The sequence below is a fragment of the Triturus cristatus genome, chromosome 8 (genome assembly GCF_964204655.1).
Source record: "Triturus cristatus chromosome 8, aTriCri1.1, whole genome shotgun sequence".
Taxonomy (NCBI): domain Eukaryota; kingdom Metazoa; phylum Chordata; class Amphibia; order Caudata; family Salamandridae; genus Triturus; species Triturus cristatus.
The window spans coordinates 846,259,752-846,281,819 of NC_140591.1; positions in this window are offsets into that span (position 1 = coordinate 846,259,752).

Genomic DNA, 22,068 nt, shown 5'->3' on the forward strand with positions numbered 1-22,068 from the left:
TGAAGCTGCGTGTCCGGTTGGCAGGACAAAAAAGATGCCGGGGATTAACATTGAATGTTCCCAGCAAACCCACTGTGGTATAGGAAGACATTGGAGAAAAGTACCAAGGCACTTACTATGAAAAAAGCCCATGTTATGACTCAAAAGACCAGAATGCACCAGTTGCATATGCCCACTGGGCCGGGACTTATACATTTGCTGTGAGTGAGGCGTTATTGTTTGCTGTCTCTCCTCTTGTTGCCAAGCCAGTGATCAAGAGCTGGAATGCTCCAAATGCGTATGGCAAAGTAGTGGCCTATTGCTTATGCTGGAAGAGCAATGTTTAATACCCTGCAGTCTGCTAATTAAAAATGGAAGAAAAGCACACCACATGTGGCGCCTTCATTTGGTAGCACCTTTCGTATGGATTTGTAGCGGTCGGCTCTGACCGTGAGGGCGTCCCACTGCTGATATTGTAGGTCTGAAGCGCTGGTGATTTACAAGGCGTGGATGAAGCGGTGTGTCCGGTTGGCAGGACACAGAAGGTGCGGGGGATTAACCTTGAACGTTACCAGCAAACCCACTGTGGTATAAGAAGACATTGGAGAAAAGTACAGTGCCACTCAGTATGAAAAAAGCCTATGTTAAGACTCTAAAGACCAGAATAGACCAGTTGCATACGCAGACTGGGTTGGGACTTATAAATTCGCTGCCAGTGTGGCCTTATTGGTTGCTGTCTGTCCTCCTGTTGCCAAGCCAGTGATCAAGAACTGGAATGCTCAAAAGGCGTATGACGAAGTATTGGCCTATTGCTTATGCTGGAACAGCAATGTTTAATACCCTGCAGTCCGCTAATTAAAAAAGGAAGAAAAGCATGCCGCGTGTGGCGCCTTCAGTTGGTAGCACCTTTCGTATGGATGTGTAGCGGTCGGCTCTGCCCGCAAGTGTGTCCCGCTGATGATATTGCAGGTCTTCAAGAGCTGGTGATTTACAAGGCGCGGATGAAGCAGCATGTCCGGTTGGCAGGACACAAAAGATGCAGGGGATTAACCTCGAATGTTCCCAGGAAACCCACTGTGGTATAAGAAGACACTGGAGAAAAGTACAGAGGCACTCACTATGAAAACAAGCCTATGTAAAGACTCTAAAGAACAGAATGCACCAGTTGCGTATGCTCACTGGGGTGGGACTTATAAATTCGCTGCGAGTGTGGAGTTATTGTTTGGTGTCTGTTCTCTTGTTGCCAAGCCAGTGATGAAGAGCTGGAATGCTCGAAATGTCTATGGCAAAGTATTGGCCTATTGCTTATGATGGAACAGCAATGTTTAATACCCTGCAGTCCGCTAATTAAAAAAGGAAGAAAAGGACACCGCATGTGCCGCCTTCATTTGGGAGCACCTTTCGTATGGGTTTATAGCGGTCGGCTCTGACCGTGAGGGCGTCCTGCTGCTGATATTGTAGGTCTTCAAGTGCTGGTGATTTACAAGGCGCAGATGAAGGGGCATGTTCCATTGGCAGGACACAAAAGATGCGGGGGATTAACCTTGAATGTTACCAGCCAACCCACTGTGGTATAAGAAGACATTGGAGAAAAGTACAGTGGCACTCAGTATGAAAATAAGCCTATGTTAAAAATCTAAAGACCAGAATAGACCAGTTGCATTTGCAGACTGGGGTGGGACTTATAAATTTGCTGCCAGTGCGGCCTTATTGGTTGCTGTCTGTCCTCCTGTTGCCAAGCCAGTGATCAAGAACTTGAATGCTCGAAAAGCGTATGGTGAAGTATTGGCCTATTGCTTTTGCTGGAACAGCAATGTTTAATACCCTGCAGTCCGCTAATTAAAAAAGGAAGAAAAGCACGCCGCGTGTGGCGCCTTCAGTTGGGAGCACCTTTTGTATGGATGTGTAGCGGTCGGCTGTGACCGCGAGGGCGTCCCGCTGATGATATTGCAGGTCTTCAAGAGCTGGTTATTTACAAGGCGCGGATGAAGCGGCGTGTCCGGTTGGCAGGACACAAAAGATGCGGGGGATTAACCTTGAATGTTCCCAGGAAACCCACTGTGATATAAGAAGACATTGGAGAAAAGTACAGAGGCACTCACTATGAAAAAAAGCCTATTTAAAGACTCTAAAGACCAGAATGCACCAGTTACATATGCCCACTGGGACGGGACTTATAATTTCGCTGCGACTGCAGCGTTATTGTTTGCTGTCTGTTCTCTTGTTGCCAAGCCAGTGATCAAGAGCTGGAATGCCCGAAACGCGTATGGCGAAGCATTGGCCTATTACTTATGCTGGAACAGCAAGGTTTAATACCCCCCAGTCCGCTAATTAAAAAAAGAAGAAAAGCCAGCCGCATGTGGCGCCTTAATTTGGGAGCACCTTTCTTATGGATTTGCAGTGGTCGGCTCTGACCACGAGGGCGTTGCGCTGCTGATATTGCAGGGCTTCAAGCGCTGGTGATTTACAAGGCACGGATGAAGCGGCGTGTCCGGTTGGCAGGACTCAAAAGATGCGGGCGATTAACCTTGAATGTTCCCAGCAAACCCACTGTGGTATAACAAGACATTGGAGAAAAGTACAGAGGCAGTTACTATGAAAAAGCCTATGTTAATACTCTAAAGAACAGAGTGCACCAGTTGCATATGCCCACTGGGGCGGGACATATAAATTTGCTGCGAGTGTGGCGTTATTGTTTGCTGTCTGTCCTCTTGTTGCCAAGCCAGTGATCAAGAACTGGAATGCTCGAAACGTGTATGTCAAATTATTGGCCTATTATTTATGCTGGAACATCAATGTTTAATACCCTGCAGTCCGCTAATTAAAAAAGAAAGAAAAGCACACCGCGTGTGGTGCCTTCATTTCGGAGCACATTTTGTATGGATTTGTAGCGGTCGGCTCTGACCGCGAGGGTGTCCCGCTGCTTATATTGTAGGTCTTCAAGCGCTGGTGATTTACAAGGCACGGATGAAGCGGCATGTCCGGTTGGCAGGACACAAAAGATGCGGGGAATTAACCTTGAATTTTACCAGCAAACCCACTGTGGTATAAGAAGACATTGGAGAAAAGTACAGTTGCACTCACTATGAATAAAAGCCTATGTTAAGACTCTAAAGACCAGAATGCACCAGTTGCATACACAGAAAGGGGTGGGACTTATAAATTCACTGCGATTGCGCCATTATTGTTTGCTGTCTGTCTTCCTGTTGCCAAGCCAGTGATCAAGAACTGGAATGCTTGAAAAGCGTATGGCGAAGTATTGGCCTATTGCTTATCCTGGAACAGCAATGTTTAATACCCTGCAGTCCGCTAATTAAAAAAGGAAGAAAAGCACGCCACGTGTGGTGCCTTCATTTGGGAGCACCTTTTGTATGTATTTGTAGCGATCTGCTCTGACCGCAAGGGTGTCCCGCTGCGGCTATTTCAGGTCTTCAAGCGCTGGTGATTTACAAGGCTCAGATGAAGCGGCGTGTCCGGTTGGCAGGACACTAAAGATGCGGGGGATTAACCTTGAATGTTCCCAGCAAACCCACTGTGGTATAAGAAGACATTGGAGAAAAGTACAGAGGCACTCACTATGAAAAAAAAAGCCTTTGTTAAGACTCTAAAGACCAGAATGCACCAGTTGCATATGCCCACTGGGGCGGGACACATACATTCACTGTGAGTGTGGCGTTATTGTTTGCTGTCTTTCCTCCTGTTGCCAAGCCAGTGAGCAAGAGCTAGAATGCTCGAAATGCGTATGGTGAAGTATTTGGCCTATTGCTTATGCTGGAACTGCAATGTTTAATAACCTGTAGTCCGCTAATTAAAAAAGGATGAAAAGCACGCCGCGTGTGGCGCCTTCATTTGGGAGCACCTTTCATATGGATTTGTAGCAGTCGCTCTGACTAAGAGGGCGCCCCGCTGCTGATATTTTTAGCCAACACCACGACCGTAGTACCCAAACATTTAACTATATCTGTGGTCTTCGTACTTAGTTTCATCCCAGTTTATAACCACCCTATCTCTTATGTTGGACTCTGGGTCAACCGGAATTTTCTTAGATATTAGCCTGGCTAAATCTTTGGGGATAAATGTAGACCTAAAACCCACCCTGAAAAAGTTAGAGTGGTGGATGTCACAGAACTATCTTCCGGCTTAATAGCATACCAAACTCCTGCTATTGGTATGATTTGTGATAATGGTCATACTGAAAGGACTCAGTTTGATTTGATAGATGCGCTTAACTTTGGTGCCATCTTAGGGGTGTACTGGTTACAAATGCACAACCCGCACGTTGATTGGATCAACAGAAGAGTAACTCTCCGCTCCCCTAATTGCCTGTTGTATTGTTACCGTGGCACCTCACTCATAAACCCTTCTGTTACTTGCGCACTCACTGATTCTAGTCATTCTGCCTTACCATCAGAATACCAAGAGTTTGCAGAAGTCTTCGATGAGGTTAAAGCAGTGGCATTACCACCACATAGAAAGTATGATTGTAGGATTGACATAGTACCAGGTGCAGATTTAACTGTCAGTAGGGTGTATGCACTAACAGAACCCGAGAACCAGTATTTATATGAATATCTTCAAGACATGTTAAAAAAGGGTTCATACGTCATTTGACTTCTCCTGTCTTGTCCCCTCTTTTGTTTATTCCTAAACATGAAGGTGGTTTGACAGCCTGTCTTGATTCCAGAGCCTTGAACAAGGTAACCATAAAAAACAAGTATCCTCTTCCACTCATCTCCAGTCTTTTGGATCAAGTTCGCAAAGCTAAGATTTTCGCCAAGCTTGATCTGCGGGGAGCTTACCACCTGATTCGTGTGAGGCAGGGTGATGAATGGAAAACGGCATTCCGCACAAAATTCGGACTTTACGAGTATTGCATGATGCCATTTGGATTGTGCAATGCTCCTGCAGCTTTCCAATTTTTCATCAATGAGGTATTAAGAGAGTATCTTGATGTATTTGTTATTGTCTATATAGACGATATCTTGGTTTACTCACAGAATGAACAAGAACATGTCAAACATGTTAAGCTAATTCTCAAATGAATACATGAGAACCATCTTTTTGCCAAATTGGATAAGTGCGTCTTTCACACCCAGAAGTTGAATTCCTTGGGTTTGTAATCTCTCCGGAGGGTATTCACATGGACCCTGCTAAGGTGTCTGCTATTACCAAGTGGTCTAGCCCTACTTCTGTAAGGGAGGTACAATCCTTTCTAGGATTTGCTAATTTCTATAGGCGCTTTATAGACCATTTTTCAAACCTCATTGCTCCAATAACCAGGCTATTAAAGAAAGAAGTAACTTTTGAATGGGATACAACAGCAGAACAGGCATTCCAAGCTTTAAAAGACAAATTTACTTCCACTCCTATTATGAGACACGCAGATGAGACACAGCCTTATTATGTTGAAGTAGATACATCTCAATACGCAGCAGGAGGAGTTTTATTACAAAGAGATATCAAAAATGGAACTCTCCAACCAGTGGCTTATTTTTCAAAGACTTTTTCTCCTGCTGAACAGAATTACACTATTGGGGAACAAGAACTTTTGGCAATAAAGTTAGCATTCCAGGAATGGAGACATTAACTCTTGGGATCCCCTCATGTTATCACTATCTTTGCAGATCACAGAAATCGTCAGTTTTTTAAAATCAGCTAAGGCTCTTACTCCCAGGCAGATGAGATGGGTCTCTTTCTTTTGTGAATACTATTTTGTCATTACCTTCCGACCAGTGGCACAACAAGGACGAGCAGATGCATTATCACGACTGGGAAAAGAAAACAAGATTGTAGTTGACACCCCACCACTCATAATTTCCCCATATAAGATAGTTGCAATAGGAGTAAAAAAGACCCTTACAGAGGAATCATTTTATGAAGAACTGATTAATATGTACCAGGCACTTAACGCAGAAGAGTGGTTGGCCAACCCCTTGAATAAAATAAAGAACGGTCTCTATTTTCATGATAATCACCTATATATCCCTTCTAAAGAACTGCAAGTCAAAATCATTAAATGGTGTCATGCTCTACCCGTAGCAGGACATCCAGGAAGTGAGAAGACTCTACAAATGTGCAAGAGATGGTTTTGGTGGCAGAACATGCATCAAGAAATACATGAATTTGTTAAAGCTTGCCCTGTATGTGCAAGGCAAAAGGCAATACATTGTGCACCTGCTGGTCTTTTGCATCCCTTACCCATATCCCATACTCCATGGTCTTCCATTAGTATGGATTTTATTACTGATTTACCTGCGTCACGAGGTTACACTACTATCTTAGTTGTAGTAGATATGCTGTCTAAAATGGCATGCTTCATTCCCCTCAAAAACCTACCTACTGCCAAAGACCTGGTAGAAGTATTCATAACACATATCATACAGCTACATGGGTTGCTTTCTATGGTAGTGTCCGATAGAGACCCGCAATTCGTGTCGAAATTCTGGCAAGGGGTATGCACAGCACTTCACATGGATCATTGGCTTTCCTCTATATACCACCCACAAACAGACGGGCAAACAGAAAGAACTAACCAGATAACTAGAACAATATCTAAGGTGCCTTCTAAGCACAGTGACAGGGGATTAGTTACAGGCACTCCCGTTAGCAGAATTTGCTTACAATAACTCGAATCACTCCTCCTCCAAGATCTCTCCTTTCTTTTTCTCCTATGGTTACCATCCTAAATTCTTGCCCCTCTACTTACCCCCTTCCATCTCACAAATCCCTGCTGTTTTAGAACATCATGCACAACTCACACGTATTTGGAATCAAGTTAACATGAACTGACAGAAGCCCAAATGAGAATGAAAAAACAAGCAGATACTCATAGACAACCTGCTCCTGATTACAAGATAGGGGATCAAGTCTGGCTAGCTACAAAAAATCTGAAATTACCAGGTCCTAGAAAATTACAACCTAGGTATATTGAGCCTTTTACTGTGCTGAAAATTATCAACCCCGTAGCCGTGAAATTAAATTTACCACCAGAAATACAAATCCACCCAGTCTTCCACACCACGCTACTCAAGCAATATGTGAGCCCTTCAAGTCCTGAACCTCCACCCCCTCCTATTATCATAAATGGGGAGGAAGAGTTCGAAGTGAAACGTATAATAGACTCTCGAAAATATCGAGGAAAATTGCAATATTTAGTGGATTGGGTGGGATACAGCCCTGAAGATAGAACATGGGAATCAGTTGAGAATGTACATGCCCCCTCGTTAGTAAGGAAGTTTCATGCACTTTATCCTTCCAAACCTAGACCTGTGGGAAGGCCTTTAGGGGGGAGAACTGTTACAAATTAGCATTACCTCTGATTGAAGTAATAAGTTACTACAAGAACCAGAATGCTTCATTAGGGAGATGATTGTGCACTCTCCTAGACCCTGTCACATGACCTGTCACATGACCTGTCACATGACCTAAGACATAAAAGAAGCCTGCTCCCAAGTACAGGTGCTTGGCAACTAAATTCCTGTTGGACCACGCCCTTCTAACCTTACCTTGGTGTTTGTTTGGATTCTCGTTTCCCATTTGGATCTCCTTCTTAACATTTTTGGATTCCTGGATTGGACTGCACACTCTCAAGGTGATTTGTTTTGTTGCGCATTTGAATTGTCTTTTTGTTTTCTCGTTTTTGCTGACGAATTTTGGGAACCTTCTTATTGTCCTGTCTCGTCTTTTGTTTATAGTGCTGCACGCGCACACTATTATTTTTGTTTATGCCTGATTGGCATTGTTTATTTTTTTAGCGGCATTTATGTTGGAAGTTTCCATTTTTGCCGCTTCCCTCGCTGCAGCGTTACCGCCCCCCTTGCGGCTGCCTTGTTGTTTGTCCTGGACATTTACGAACCTGTGGTGGCAGAAACTTTCTTGAGGGTGTTGCCTTCCCTCACAGCAGTGTTACCGGTTTTCTTACGCCAGCATTGTACTTTTCATGGAGGTTCTGAACATACAAGGTTACTCTTTCAATATTTGAGAAGCTCCTCTCTCAATATCCTGGGACTTCGGTGTAAGGATCATTTTCCCTCGTGAGTGACCATTTTGATTTTTATTTGAGTCAGTTTACGCTTGAATCCCTGTTGGATTGTTTCCTAACTTCTTGTGGGTTCTACGCTGAACATTTATGCAAATTCCAGAGTGGTATTTTACCCTCATTTCTATGCATCCTTGTTGCTGAAGATGGTGAGTCTAATGGGGTACACAACCTGAGACGGGACATAGATTTTGGCGGTTTATACATTATATAGAAATAATTACTGTCAGAGTTAACCTGTTATCATTTTCTTTTCCTCCTGATAGGACTTCAGCGCTAACACCCAATAAGTCTGCAGTCCCTGAGTAGACTGTGTTTGTCCTTCACCTTGGTGGTCCTGAGCTGTCTCTTCTCTCCCTTAAGGGTAATTACTAGTAATCCGGTACTAAACGAATCTGGTGGTACCCTGAGGGAGAGTCAAGGTCCTTCTTCGCTCCCGATGATTGAGTCTGGAGCCGTGACATTCACCTTCAACTGCCAAAAACTTGATATAATGCCTGATATACCACTTGACCTTCTGACCCTAAACAATGTAAAAATATGCTTTTCTTCCTCTCTGCATCCATTCGCTCTCCATTTATAGCCCTCATATAAGTTAAGAATTCTTCTATCCATCTTATACATGGAATTAAGGGTTCTCCTTTACTTTGTAAAAATGTTGCTGGTGGTTCAAACGGCATGTTAAGTAATAAACTTTACTTTCCCTTCCAGGGACACTTAGAATATGATTGTATCATTTTTGTAACTGAGAGGATGATGAGTTAAACACATCGCCAAAGAACGTGATGTCTGAAATAACTGTGAAATGTCTCACACCATAAATGTAGAATTAACTTACCTGTAGGGTTACATGCCAATTGCCCTCAACATCTGTCCTGGTTGGTCGTGTATAATTGTCTGCTCACACCGATCATTTGATAGCTGGCACTCGATACAGTGCTCACCAACGCTGCAAACAGTGTAAAACCAGAAGACAAATTGCATTCAATATGGCGGCCACGTTGCGTCCTTGAGTCAGTGCCTGGACCTGCCGTAATTGACATTTGTAACAGTTGCGCGGCTTCCAGAACCCACGTAGAGAATCCCAGGAGCAGCTGCATTTCACCTGTTGAGTCCACGGACAGAATGTCAAGAGTGGCTGCGTTGTGATTCTTGGGTCCGTGGCAGAATGCTACTAGCTTGAACCCAGGTATTTTCTTTTAAAAACATGCGATCGCTGTTGCTGTTGACCTCCGCTTAGCTATATGAAGTACAATCCAGTATCAATAGTATTCACCTCCAGACTTTACATCATGCTTTAAATCCATCGTACTGACCAGCTCCATACATGCGAATAAAAAAGTGCGCAGCCAATAAAATCCACAAATTCCTTGTATTTCTTCTTTTCTTTTCCCTTCTGCTGGGTACAGGAAACACTCTGCTCTTGTGTTGCTTTTAGTTTACAGGAACGTTTCCTCGCTCGTTGCCAATATTACAAATAATATTCTTCACAAAGGTATCCTTTTAAGTAGTTTTATTCCAGCAGCACAGCAACACATCTGAACTGAAGGTGAGTCCAGTGCAACTGAACTTCCTAGGTTCACAATGTCATGATGGTTCCATGTGAAACTAGAACCTCCACTGAAAGTATACATGGCTCATGGACAGTGTGGGTAAATGCTGAGGGAGAGGCGCATGCCAAGCTGTGTGCGAGTATATTACACTCCTCTTAACTGATGCCATACATTCAGCCAAAATGAACCAGAGCTTGGAAAGGACAAATCACCCTCATTTTCAGTGATCTAATGCCAGTTTTGAAACCAATTATAGTATGTCACCATGTAATGTGCAGGAGTATCCTTGGGTGGCGCATCTTCACCCACCCGAGTAACAACCCCATCATCACCCCTGAATAGATATTGCAACACCCTAAAACATTGCATGATTCTAATTGCAATTTGTTGTTTAACAGATTACAACAGAACAATATCTTCCAACCACACTTCCCATTGTCTATCAACCAATCCCAGTGCGGCGTTACACCAACCAACCTATAGCAGCGTGACACTTTCTGACGTCACCTTCACTCCTCACAGCAGCTCTTCCTCCTTCTCAAATCCTCTGCACGCATTTACTAACACAATCTGCTTAAAATCCATAATTATCTTCAATCTAAAAGATCAATAGAATTCAATCATCCAAGAGCATTCACACACAGTGACCCTCAACCTGCACTGGTCACCCGAATCAGTATACCTCACCTCTGTACACAAGGTCTACTAAATGATTCCCATACGTCCTATTAGCACAAAGTTCCTTGTCTTGGGTGGACCTGCAGATGACGTCTCAAGATAACTCCTCAATTCTTCGGTAAAACAATTACAATCTTAATCTCGGTGTCTTCTGCATCTTTAATATAACCTGGGATTTTAGGCCACTTCGAGACCTGCAACTCAAATCTCAGTCCTTGGCCTATGTCTGTCCCAAAACCACAGTCACTCTACTCTCATACCAAGTGTGTAAGACATCACACAATCAAATCATTCCCACAATCTAACACACAACGTACACCCTTTCAATACACACTCCTTTGTCCGCCTCTAATCTCACCACTCCATCAAACTCCTTCAGTCTCCTCCGGATTCCGTCACCTTCCATTCTTGGTCATTGAGCTCTATTTTGGGCTTTGGGGTTCTAGATTCCACTTATTCTAGACTGATTCTAGATTTGTCACCAGCTTCATGTGCAAACTATCCTACATTGCTACCAACTGAAAGAGCCTGGCCCATAATTTCTGGACCTATTCTAGAAACAGAATTCAATGGTTCTTTTTTGCAGCATATAAGCGTTGAAGGGAGAAAAGTCATCAGGTGGGCCAATCAATTAATCAATAATCCACATAGACACATAGGGCACTATTTTGATGTTGCTCAGAAAGCCTCCGACCGTTTCTGAACGACATTTTCGGTTTCGCTTTCGACCACCGCATTGCAATGCCGGCGGTCGAAAGTGAAGCCATCTGGTCATTCCGGCTGGATTCTGACACGCTCAAGGAGCCCTTCGGTCAGACGTAGGCCCCACCTTAATCCAGGAGGATGGCATTTCCGCCATCGGGATTATGATGCTGGTTTCCGACATGCTCTGCATGTCAGGTATTTTGACATGGAAAGCCTGTCAGAAAGAAACTTTGGGGGCCCCTAGCAGGGCCCTGATTCCTCCAGTTGTGGGCAGAGAGGGTATCTCTGATGCCCCACTGTTAATCCCTGCACCATGTGGCAGGCACCTTGAGGTGTCTGCCATGTGGTGCAGGGATTAATAGAATCTCCCATAGAGAAATGGGAGTATGTGACCGCACCATGTGCTGTCTGACTGACATCATAATCAGGCCCATAGTAACTGCAGACAACTACTTAAGGTTAGTTTGATTTATTAAAAAGCCAAAGACAACTGAACATAGAGACACCTCAACACAAGGATATAAAAGACATCGGAATCAGCATAAAGCCCAATCTGCATATCAATTTAGACAATGCAACATGAATAGCACAATTAGTTCAAGAAGTAGAATGCAACACATCAGAAAGCATGAATCCAAGTTCCCTTACATCGAGGGTTGGTGAGTGAAAAGCATTAAATCTATCCCTACACTAACTCTAAAGTGACATCCCTACTTAAGCATTGTCAGGAAGAAAGATAAACGGTGTCAGCATGTAGAGTCTTCCTAAGAAGTCTCTCCACCATCAATGGGTCATGTAGCATAAAGCTACAGAGACAGAGCTTGCTCCAAGATGCTCTCTCTACAAAGGCAAAAGGAGGGGTCACTTTCCCTAATCACAACAACACATTATTCATAGCTGACATTCCCAAGAACCATTGCGAGTCACGATATTTGCTTTGAGTAGGATCCTCAAGGTATTTTTCAATGGGACAACGGTGTTCTTTCCATGTTACATTTTTTCCTTGGTTCCTGTCAGGACTGGCCAGCTTAAGTCATTACCTTATCAAACACCCCTTCCTGTGTTTCGCAAACTCCATAAAGTCCGCCATTTTAGATCAATAAGAAACTTGCATCATCGTTGGCTTCCCCATTCCTTTACGAAACGACCGAGTCATGCACAGCGGAATTTCAAGATGGCCGCCGGCGATAACCTTTGAGGTTGCTGGTCTAGTTTTTTTTTTCCTCCTCTCCAGCGGCAAACTGCGCACTTCAACCGTTATTTTGAGGAAAACGGTCGCATCTTTTCAAGTGGCGTTTATCACTCTGGTAAACCATGGTTCAGTGAGTATTGAGGTATTACCAGAGAATCTGCTTCCGCGGCTGCGGAAGGTAAGGCAATTATTTTCGCATTTTTCTGGGACTTCTGTAAAATTCTAAAAGTTGAGAAGCGGCAGAGTCAGGGTTTGACTAAAGGCATTCCATGAGTTAGGAGCAACTTGTTAGAAGAAGGAGAATTGGTTCTCAGTCTTCAGTCAACATACCTAACAGTTCTCAGCAGGCTTGTTGGGAATATTGTTTGAACTGTGTTTCCTGATACTGGTATATGGAAGAGACATAGGAAGCTGCACATTTCAGCAAATGTGTGGTAATGAACATTTACCTAAGAAAAAGGAAGAGAATAAAGAAAGAAGAGTTATTCCTAGAGAACCTACAAGTAGGTGTAGTTATGTATATATATACATGTATAAAGATACTTACAAACCTTATGAAGTTCTCTCCTTCCACTTGAATGAATCTGGAAGCTTCGCCTACAAGAAGTGATCAATCTACTGAAAATAAAAGAGAATAAGATTAGCTACTACCAAGGGTTTGCAAGGTAAAATACAGTTTATATACCAATAGAAACAATAGAGAGAGAGTGATCAGAGACACTACTTAATTTTGAATCTGGATTAATTTTAGTATCCTATTAATCTACAGAACCATTGAGTATCACAGACCTAATAAGAAGCAAACCTACAAGAGAATAGACAGCCACTTAGCTAAGACAGGTAATCATTATGGGGTTTATTGTAAAACTAGAAAAGAAAGAATAAATATATTAAAATATTAATGTAGATCTGTCTTGCAGGTAGAACCCATCAGAATAGAAGCAGTCCTGTCCAGTAGAAGAAGACGTGGCGTATCTCTTTTTCTTTCCAACTCCCCTTTCCCCCCCTCTAGCTGCCTGGGCATGTATATATATATATACGTTGTGTGTACATTGCTTGGGTAACTGAGTTTGGGAATTGCGGAATATTCATCGGCTCCTGCAGAAGCTTGAAGTTCTGGGACAGGTACTTGACAGTTCCCAGGCCTTCTCCTGTGTGAAGCACAGCAACCTTCCTTTATCAACTCAAGCCACATGATTGTAACTTCTCCTCTCCTTGCCTGACTACTAAAACAAAGACATCATTCTAGCTAGAAAGAGCGGTGATGCTTCTTTCACCTGTAACACAAAACGTAAGAAAGAACAAATTCCACAGCACACATGAAATTCAATTAATAATTCTAAAGCGAGAGTTTCCAGGAAACTGTATTTCAGGCCTACGAAATTCAACTAATATAAGAAAGCATAATATGAGCTTTACAAATTTGCATAGGAATTAAGACACTTTCAATTGATGCATTTACAGACATGTAAAATGACACAATTAATAAATACATTTACTACATGAATAATTGTCAGTTTCACAACACTAGTTCAAGTTAATGGTTCCTGTTTGTTACACTCACTTTCTACATTGATTCTCCATCTTACCTTTCAATGGCCCAGAATACATTACGTTTCAGGTTAATACATTACCAAGTCTAACACGTCATGTTACTACAAAAAAGGATTATATGTGGGTGCGCTCTACACGTGTGATTATAATGCACCCTACAAGTAAAATGCGATTTCCTCTACATCAGTTGCTTTGTCACAGTGCTTTTTTCTCTCATCTGCGCTGCATGTTTTTAGTGAGGTAGTAATAGAGGGACAAATACATCAATGCTTTGTTCGAATACATAAATAATAATTTGTATTTGTGAAAGCACAAATCCCTCAAGGTTTTCAAGGCGCTGGGGTCCATCGGGGAGATATAGGAGCATATCAACAACAACCGGCGATAATTATCGCTAAGCGCACTTAGCGCTAGGTTAATTATCGCTGGCTAGCGTGGATTTTTATCGCTGAGATAGCGTGCTATTAGCAGCGCTTATCTCAATAGCGATAAAAATCCTCACGCTAAGTGGCTAACGTGAGATTATCGCTGGAAACCCAGCGATAATCTCACGTTAGCTTGTTGATAGGGACAGACAAACTTAGCCATGATATCCTCCTTCCATAGGATATCATGGCTAAGTCAGAAAAATACCAGACGTAAAAAGGCAGCGTTAACCGCGGTTAGCGCTGCTTTTTTTGTCTCTAACAGGGTTAGCGATATTCTTGATAATAGGAGAAATGTCGCGTAGTATTATTTTACTCTGGAACGCCCCCTTTGCATCTCATTAGAGATGCAAGGGGAAGCGTAGAGTAAAAGGGTGCTAAGATGCGAATTTGCGTGTTAGCACCCTGTTGTTGATAGGGTGCTAGTTTTATCTCTGCTTTTTTGGCTTTTAAAGCCAAAAAAGCAGAGATAAAACCCTTGTTGATATGCCCATAAGTGAGCTATTGCCCAGAGTCACATGATGCTGAGCTGTCGCCGGTAATCAAACTGCAGGGCCTGTGCTTGGGAGTCAGCCGCACTGGCCGCTAAGCCACACCTCTCCACAGAGCTACGAGTCTCACCGTTCAGTGGTTAATGAGAATGAGGCCCACTCATTCTTTGAATATCCTCTTTTTCTCAGCAGAGACCCCAATGGAGACCTCTTTCCTCACCTTCCAGCTTCCATATAAACACTGTAATTGACCTCTGGGGCTAGGTCAGTAGGTGTCATGCAACTGACTAGATTTCCTACAAATGTGCTGCTACTTGAGACTCCTCGCAAGAGGAGAGATTGGAAATGCGCTCCTGGTTATCCTGTCGACAAAGAGCCCCTTAATAACGTGTGATTGCGCTCATCACGCTCATACTCTCAGTGAAGTCATTACCAGGCAGCTGAGAAGCCACAACAATGGATGAGCATGTGCCCGATTGTTAACCTGTCAGACACGCGTTATTAAAAACAGTAGGGGCAGGGATTAAGAGAGGGGCAGCAGTCGCATCTTTGTTCCGATGTGTGAGGGCTTTTTATGGAAAATTGAATTTTTAGCTGCGTCACAAGCGCTAATGGTTAAACGATGCCTGCGCCCGCTGTATAATTTCCATTCAACTAGACGTCAAGGAGAGCTCATTTTTTAATGAGTGTGATTGTGGAGCGGGTTAAAGCAGCGCCCTCATTCGCATATGAAATTGTCTGGCTGAGAGAGCTCATAAGATTTGTATAGATGGCGTGGGGTTTTCCTAGCAGGCTTGCCGAGAGTTTCTGATGAAAAGGCGCTGTCTGACAAGCACATACAGCTTTACTCATTTCGGCAAATCAGCCAGGAAGGGTTGAGGCATGATGGGCCAGCGGGGAACGCGGAAATTGCAATGAACTTGTGTGCCCACTAGCAATTTGTCCTGCAGTTTCCAGAGCTTGGTCTGAGGAAACCATATGCTGGGAGGGTTAATTCTTTACAATTTCGGAGTTTCCGTGCATTGGGATTAAGCATCTCTCTATATTGTGCGTTGTCATTTTGGAACAGCGACTACTGAAGGTCATATTATACCAGTTAAAAATGAACATAACGGACTAAACCGGTCATTGGCATTGAAGAGCTGCATCACGAACCCTAACTGCAATTCCACAGTCACTGACACGTGCAAACTGGATTTTCTACCCAGTGCTTAATTTGAGCCGGTGGATAAAGGTGAGCTCCTTCGTCACGCATTTTTGGGAACAGGCACTTATTTTTCCACATCAGGCATTGACCTAGAAAAAGAGAGAGAGAAAAAAAAGACGTTGAAAAAAGGATGACAAAAAAGATTGAAAACTGCGACAAACAATACAAGGATGAAAAATAAATTGACAGCGTGAGACAGAGCGCAGGAATTGTGTGGTAGTTTATGAAAGAGGCGTGAAATGGAATCAAGACTACACAAACTTGGAGTTAAGGAAACCCACATTCGATAGTGCCAGTCGCAGGCTTCTGACTAAAACTTTGGGCACTGCCACTTATTGTTTTACACAGGAGGCAGTGTCACCGACTACCAGTCACTGAAGCATGCACCCTCAATTTGTTGTGCCCGGTTAGCAGTACTTCCATTCTTTTTATTAAACAAATACGTTATAGATATACAAATGTACAGTTTAGTTTTCAAGACAGGCTCATAAGCGTAAGACATATGATACCTGTGAAATAGCTGAAATGAAACGCAGAAAGAAGCCTTTTAGTCATGTATTCACTTGAAAAATCTAAGTGCAGCAGTGGGGTTGTCAGCAAAACCCCTCCGTGGACAACCACCCCTGCCACGCATGGCCTTTGGCCATGTGCGGCATGTGTTAGTCAGGTCAACATCCCCTTTTTTTTTTCCCATCCCGCTGGACTCTCGTTGGAGTTTGCATGGGCCCCTGTGCCCCAGCAAGATCCTTGCAGAGGTAAGGGGTCACCTTGACTCCCCACCAGAGATCCACAGGATCATGGTACCCCAAACAATTTTTTTTTTATTTGGCCCTTTGGGCACTGCAAAATTTCTCTCCGTGTTGCGGCCAACCAATCATAGCAGAAGCTCCTGCAGGACCTACAGGAGTCTCTTGCAGTAGCAAGGCAGCAGATGGGAAAAAAGCCCCCTCAGCCAGTCAGATCACTCAGCTTTTAGATTTCACGCGGGCATCCTGCAAACCTAAGTGTCCAGATATCTATACATTTTTAACTTTAACTACTGAATGGATTTACATCAAAACACTTAAATAAAAAAAAACACCCTTTCTGGATGGACATCTAGTTTTTTGCCAAATTTGGTGCAATTCCATTATGCTGTTTTTCTGTAGCTGTGTCTAAAATTCCCTATGGAGATTGCATAGGAATTTAGCATTTTGGGACCCTTGTCAGAAGGAACTGCACGTTTGCATAAACTTAGGATGGTGTCAGAATGATTCCATGCACCCCGCAGGATATGTTGTATCGCTTATCGCGTATTTATATAGCGCAAAACTGTCACCCGAAGGGTATCCTGGCGCTTTGACTTTTTACCAATAGCACGCGATAATACAGTAACCAGATGATGAGGAATAAGATACGTTTTTAATCCTTTCCTAAAAGAGGGAAGATCCCCCATACTTCTCAGCAACAGGGGTAAGGAATTCCAACATTTGGCTGCCGCAAATCTAAAGGACCGTCCGCCCATCCGAGCCCTCAAAACCTTCGGAACCACCACTAAGTACGCTGACAATGATCGAAGAGAGCGTGCGGGTACATACCACGCGAACATTTCCTGCAGCAGAACAGGCCCTTGCCCGTGAAGCGCTTTAAACACCAAGCACAGTGCTTTAAACACAATCCGCTGCGAGATAGGCAACCAATGAAGGTCCACCAGCGTCTTAATGGAAGAATCAGAACGGCGCCGAGAAAGGGCCAGCTTAGCAGCCATATTCTGCACTCGTTGCAGTTTGCCCACCAGGTTGGCGGGTGCTCCTAACAGCAGTGCGTTGCAATAATCCAACCTACTCAGTATGATGCCACGCACCACCTCTGGCCGAGCATGGACCGGTAGCAACGGAAGGATTTTCCATAACATGCGGAGCAGCGCCATGCAAGTGGCCACAGTCTTATTTACAAAAACATCTAGCTGAAGATTGGGCCCGAACATTACACCCAAGTTCCGGGCGGAGACTGCTGCCAAGGAAGCATCCTGGAGGGAGGTAGGCCAAAAATCAGATGGCAGCGGACGAGAGACACGATCCATCGAGCAATGCAGTACCTCTGTTTTGGAGCTATTAAATTGCAGGGAGTTTTGCCTCAACCAATCTGCGGTTGCTGCCATGCACCGATGGAAGATCTCCAGAGGCACCGCATCCTTACCCTCGATAGAAAAAATAAGCTGCGTGTCGTCAGCGTAATTAATGACCGCAATGCCAAATGATTTAATCAGGTTCACCAGAGGCTGAAGATAAAGATTGAACAAAATAGGGCTGATGGCAGACCCTTGAGGGACACCCTGCCCGACCACCTTGATGTTAGACTGAAACGGTGGCAAGGCTACTACCTGACGTCTGTCCCCCAGATAAGAGACCAGCCAATCACGGGCCAGCCCCGTCACTCCAATTTCCTCAAGTCTTCTGACCAGGATGGCATGGTTGACCGCGTCGAACGCGGCCGACATGTCGAGCAGCACTAAAAAGGCTGCCCGTCCAGTGTCGACTCGCGAACGAAGATCATCCAGGACGGTCACCAAGGCGGACTCAGTACCGTGAGCTGGTCTAAAGCCAAACTGGGTCGCATCCAGACGGACATTAGTCTCCATAAAACCGGACAGATGTTTAGTGACCAGTTTCTCCAGAATCTTAATGGGAAAAGGGAGCAGCGATATAGGTCTATAATTCGCTGGACAGGTGGAATCCAAAGTTTCTTTTTCCAGTAATGGGGAGACCACCGCAAGTTTCCAACTCTCCGGAACTCGCGCCGTGGTGAGGGACTGGCAGCAAATAGCATATAACGGGGGAAAGAGCTCCGCCTGGAACAGTTTCCAATATTTGTGTGGCAATGGGTCCCGGGGGGGAGCCAGAGGATACACTGTTGGCCAAGAGACAGAAATCTTCATAGGACGGAAGTGGAAAACTGTCCAGCTGTGCCTGTCTGCCAACTACCTCTTCGGTCACTAAGTCGGTCACCGGTACGGGAACAGGCAGAGTAGCAGGCATGGTCGACGGAGCATGCTTGCTCAAGATCAGAGCGATCTTATCTTCGAAGGCCTGCGCCAGGGAGTTGCACGGAGCCTGAGAGGCTGGGATGTCATTGGCAGCGCAGGTTGGTCGGGAGAGATCTCTAAAGATCTTGAATAAGGTCTGCGATTTATTCGCTGCTTGTAATAGCGACTCCTCGAGAAATCTCGCTTTGGCACCCTTAATCTGCATCTTATAGTCCATCAGTGCCTGTTTAAAAAGAACTTTATCTGGTTCGAGGTATTGTTTTCTCCAGGTTCGCTCTGCCCGCCTGCAACGAAGTTTCAGTTGCGACAGCTCAGCTGTAAACCAAGGCATAGCGGTTTTGAATCTATCCCTAATTTTCCGCAGAGGGGCCAATACCTCCAAAGAGTCGAGGATTTTCCGGCTAAGAGACTCATAGCTCTCATCCACACTGTCTCCTAGAGGGGTGCCCCCGCCCAACAAAGACGGCAGGCAAGATTGTTTCAGTAGCCTCGACCACTGCCTGCCAATCTTAGTCATAGTACCAGTGCTTCCACTCCTAGATGTCTCCATAGGGAGTGCGATGGAGAAACAAACTAAGGCATGGTCCGTCCAACACTGAGGGAGGATATCTCGAACAGATACCTGGCTGGCATCTGCAAAAATCAAGTCAAGAACATGGCCCTTGATGTGAGTCTGCGAGGGCACCAGCTGCTGCAAATGAATGTTGCCGCAGGCCTGAACCAGGTCCGAGAAGGCAGACCCTGTAGACCCAACTGGCCGTAAATTAAAGTCTCCCAAAATCAGGGTCCTGGCATGAGTATTAGAAAGCTCATAGATGGTATCGATTAGCTCAGGTACTGCTGACAGAGTGCTGGCAGGGGGTCGATAACACAACAGCCCCGAGTGGAGAGTGCCTCCCTGTCCTTTCAGGGAAGAAACCAATATCTCACAGCCCGAAATACTCTTAGTCTCAAGCTGGGAGAACTCCAGGGATTCCTTATAAATAAAGCCCACACTGCCTCCTCTGGCTCCCACCCGCGGGTTGTGTCTGATCTTATAGCCAGGAGGGCAGGCTAACCCCAGTTCCACCGCACAGTCCACTCTAGTCCATGTTTCTGTCATGAAAAGAACATCTAACTCACAGGACTCTATGAGCAGTGCAATTTCCATGTGATGTTTGCTAAGAGATCTAACATTAAGCAAACCACAGGACAGGGACTGCTTCCGCCTAGCAGTGGTAAAAGACTGGCGGCGTAGTGATGTACCTGGATCGAGGCTTAATAACATGTCTCTGGAATAAGTTAACCCGGTGGGAGAAGATGAAACAGCATCCCTGGCGCCCGTCACGACCTATGCGCGAACGGGCGCAAACGGGCTTACCTCTGGCGCACCTCCGGCACGCCGCCGTCGCGCTCGCTGCGCGCCTACGCTGCGCGCCTACGCTGCGCGCTGGTACGCACATCTCCTTATGTACTATGCTAGTAGACCACGCGGGAGTCCTGTGAGGCAAACCTCTGGACCCGCGAAAGATGGCGCCTGAAAGCGGGCCGATCCAAGGAGCCTCACCCAAGATGGCGGCCGGGACGCCGCGTTCGCTTTCTAAATAGCCCCCCGAAGTCTACCTAATTCCCGCAAAATGCAGGTGGGTTTACAAATTTTTATGGTGCAAGTCAGGACTGACTAAATACCCCCAAATACCAAACAGCAGAAGCGCCTAGCGCCGAAGTGGTAGCTCGAGTGACAGGACGTTTAAAAATAGATTTATAAAAATAACTGAATAAGGCTGCAAAATTCGCGTTAGCACTATGATAGAAGGTCCCTTAGACTAGCTAGATCACAGTGCCTCCTTTAGGCTCCCTAAACTTAGACAGGGCGCAAACAGTTCTGTCAACTGCTGAACATGACAACTTTGTTCCCTCAGGAACCACGGTGACAGACCTAGAACCTTTTGCTCGGTCACTCGTGCTCTCTTTCGCTTAGAGAAATATACAAAAGAATACATGCAGGGATGTTTTTTTAATATTAATTGATCCGTAGTGATTCTTGTATAGAAAATATGTGCTGCAATGATAAATAGACAGAAGCAGCCAAAAGTTATAATGAGTGTCAAAACCAGCAAGTAAGAGTAAGTGGGGCTAAATGAGGGGGGATTTCGAGAGACGACCATGAGGGAAAATTATTTATTTAATTTTCCCTTGTGGTCATTTCTCAAAATCCCCCCAACCTACATCATCTGCCTGTCACTCGATGGTACCGAACTGTAACCCATTTCGAGTCAGTCCATTCTAGACATATTAAAAGGTACCTCATTGTTAGGTTGCAGAGTGCTTGGTTCACCTGGAGTAACCAACCACTGTGTAGATAGTGTAGTATTTTTGATCCTGAAGAATCTCGCATGATTTCCCACACATTAGACGAGAAACATGTTGACCACTAATGGTTTACCCACCTCTGACTATTATGTCAGCGGTGACACCATTGATGTTTTTAATTGAGAGCAGTGGGCTTGCAGAATAAATTTGTTTTGGAGCACCACTGTGAATCATTTTATCCCTCCACACACCATTTCACCACACACATCTACACTACGATGCCCCAAACCTGCACCTCATCTAACGGCTTGGGAAAAAGATCTCCAACAAAGATCCCCTCATAGGGTGCCCGTCAGGCATTGCAGCGCCGGCCTGATGAGGAGCAAGCCCTATGATGAAGCATGACACCCAACCGAGTGTGTGAGGGCCACACTTCCCAAATTGAGAGACATCCCATCTCCACCTTAGAGTAGGGGTGTTGACCGACCCAGCCTCCTTTCCCCTCCTCAACAGGAACTGCATACCTCATCTTCTCATTTCATGTTCTTTGGGGCACGTATGCTGGACCTACAAACACCCCTTTTCCCTCCTTTGTTATAGTAGTGTGATAGTGTTGTCATGAGGTTCTTTGTGTCAGCAAGGTCATTGTTTTCTAGAAACAAACCCAAAAATACAAATGAGTGTCAAAAGTCGATGTGACAAAGGGAAGGCAGCTTTAGGAGATAACTGTGTACATGTAAATTGGCGCTATTTCCTACCAGGTCTAACTCAGGTACAAGACAAACTCCCCACTTTTTCTCAGCCTCAGTTTAACGGATCACCCCAAAACATTCTGGGAAGGAGCTGATGTGAATAAACTTTTATTTGGTAAAGTTTTGTGAAGATTCGTCAAATGGTGCCAAAGTTATTAGCAAACTATTTTCTGTGGT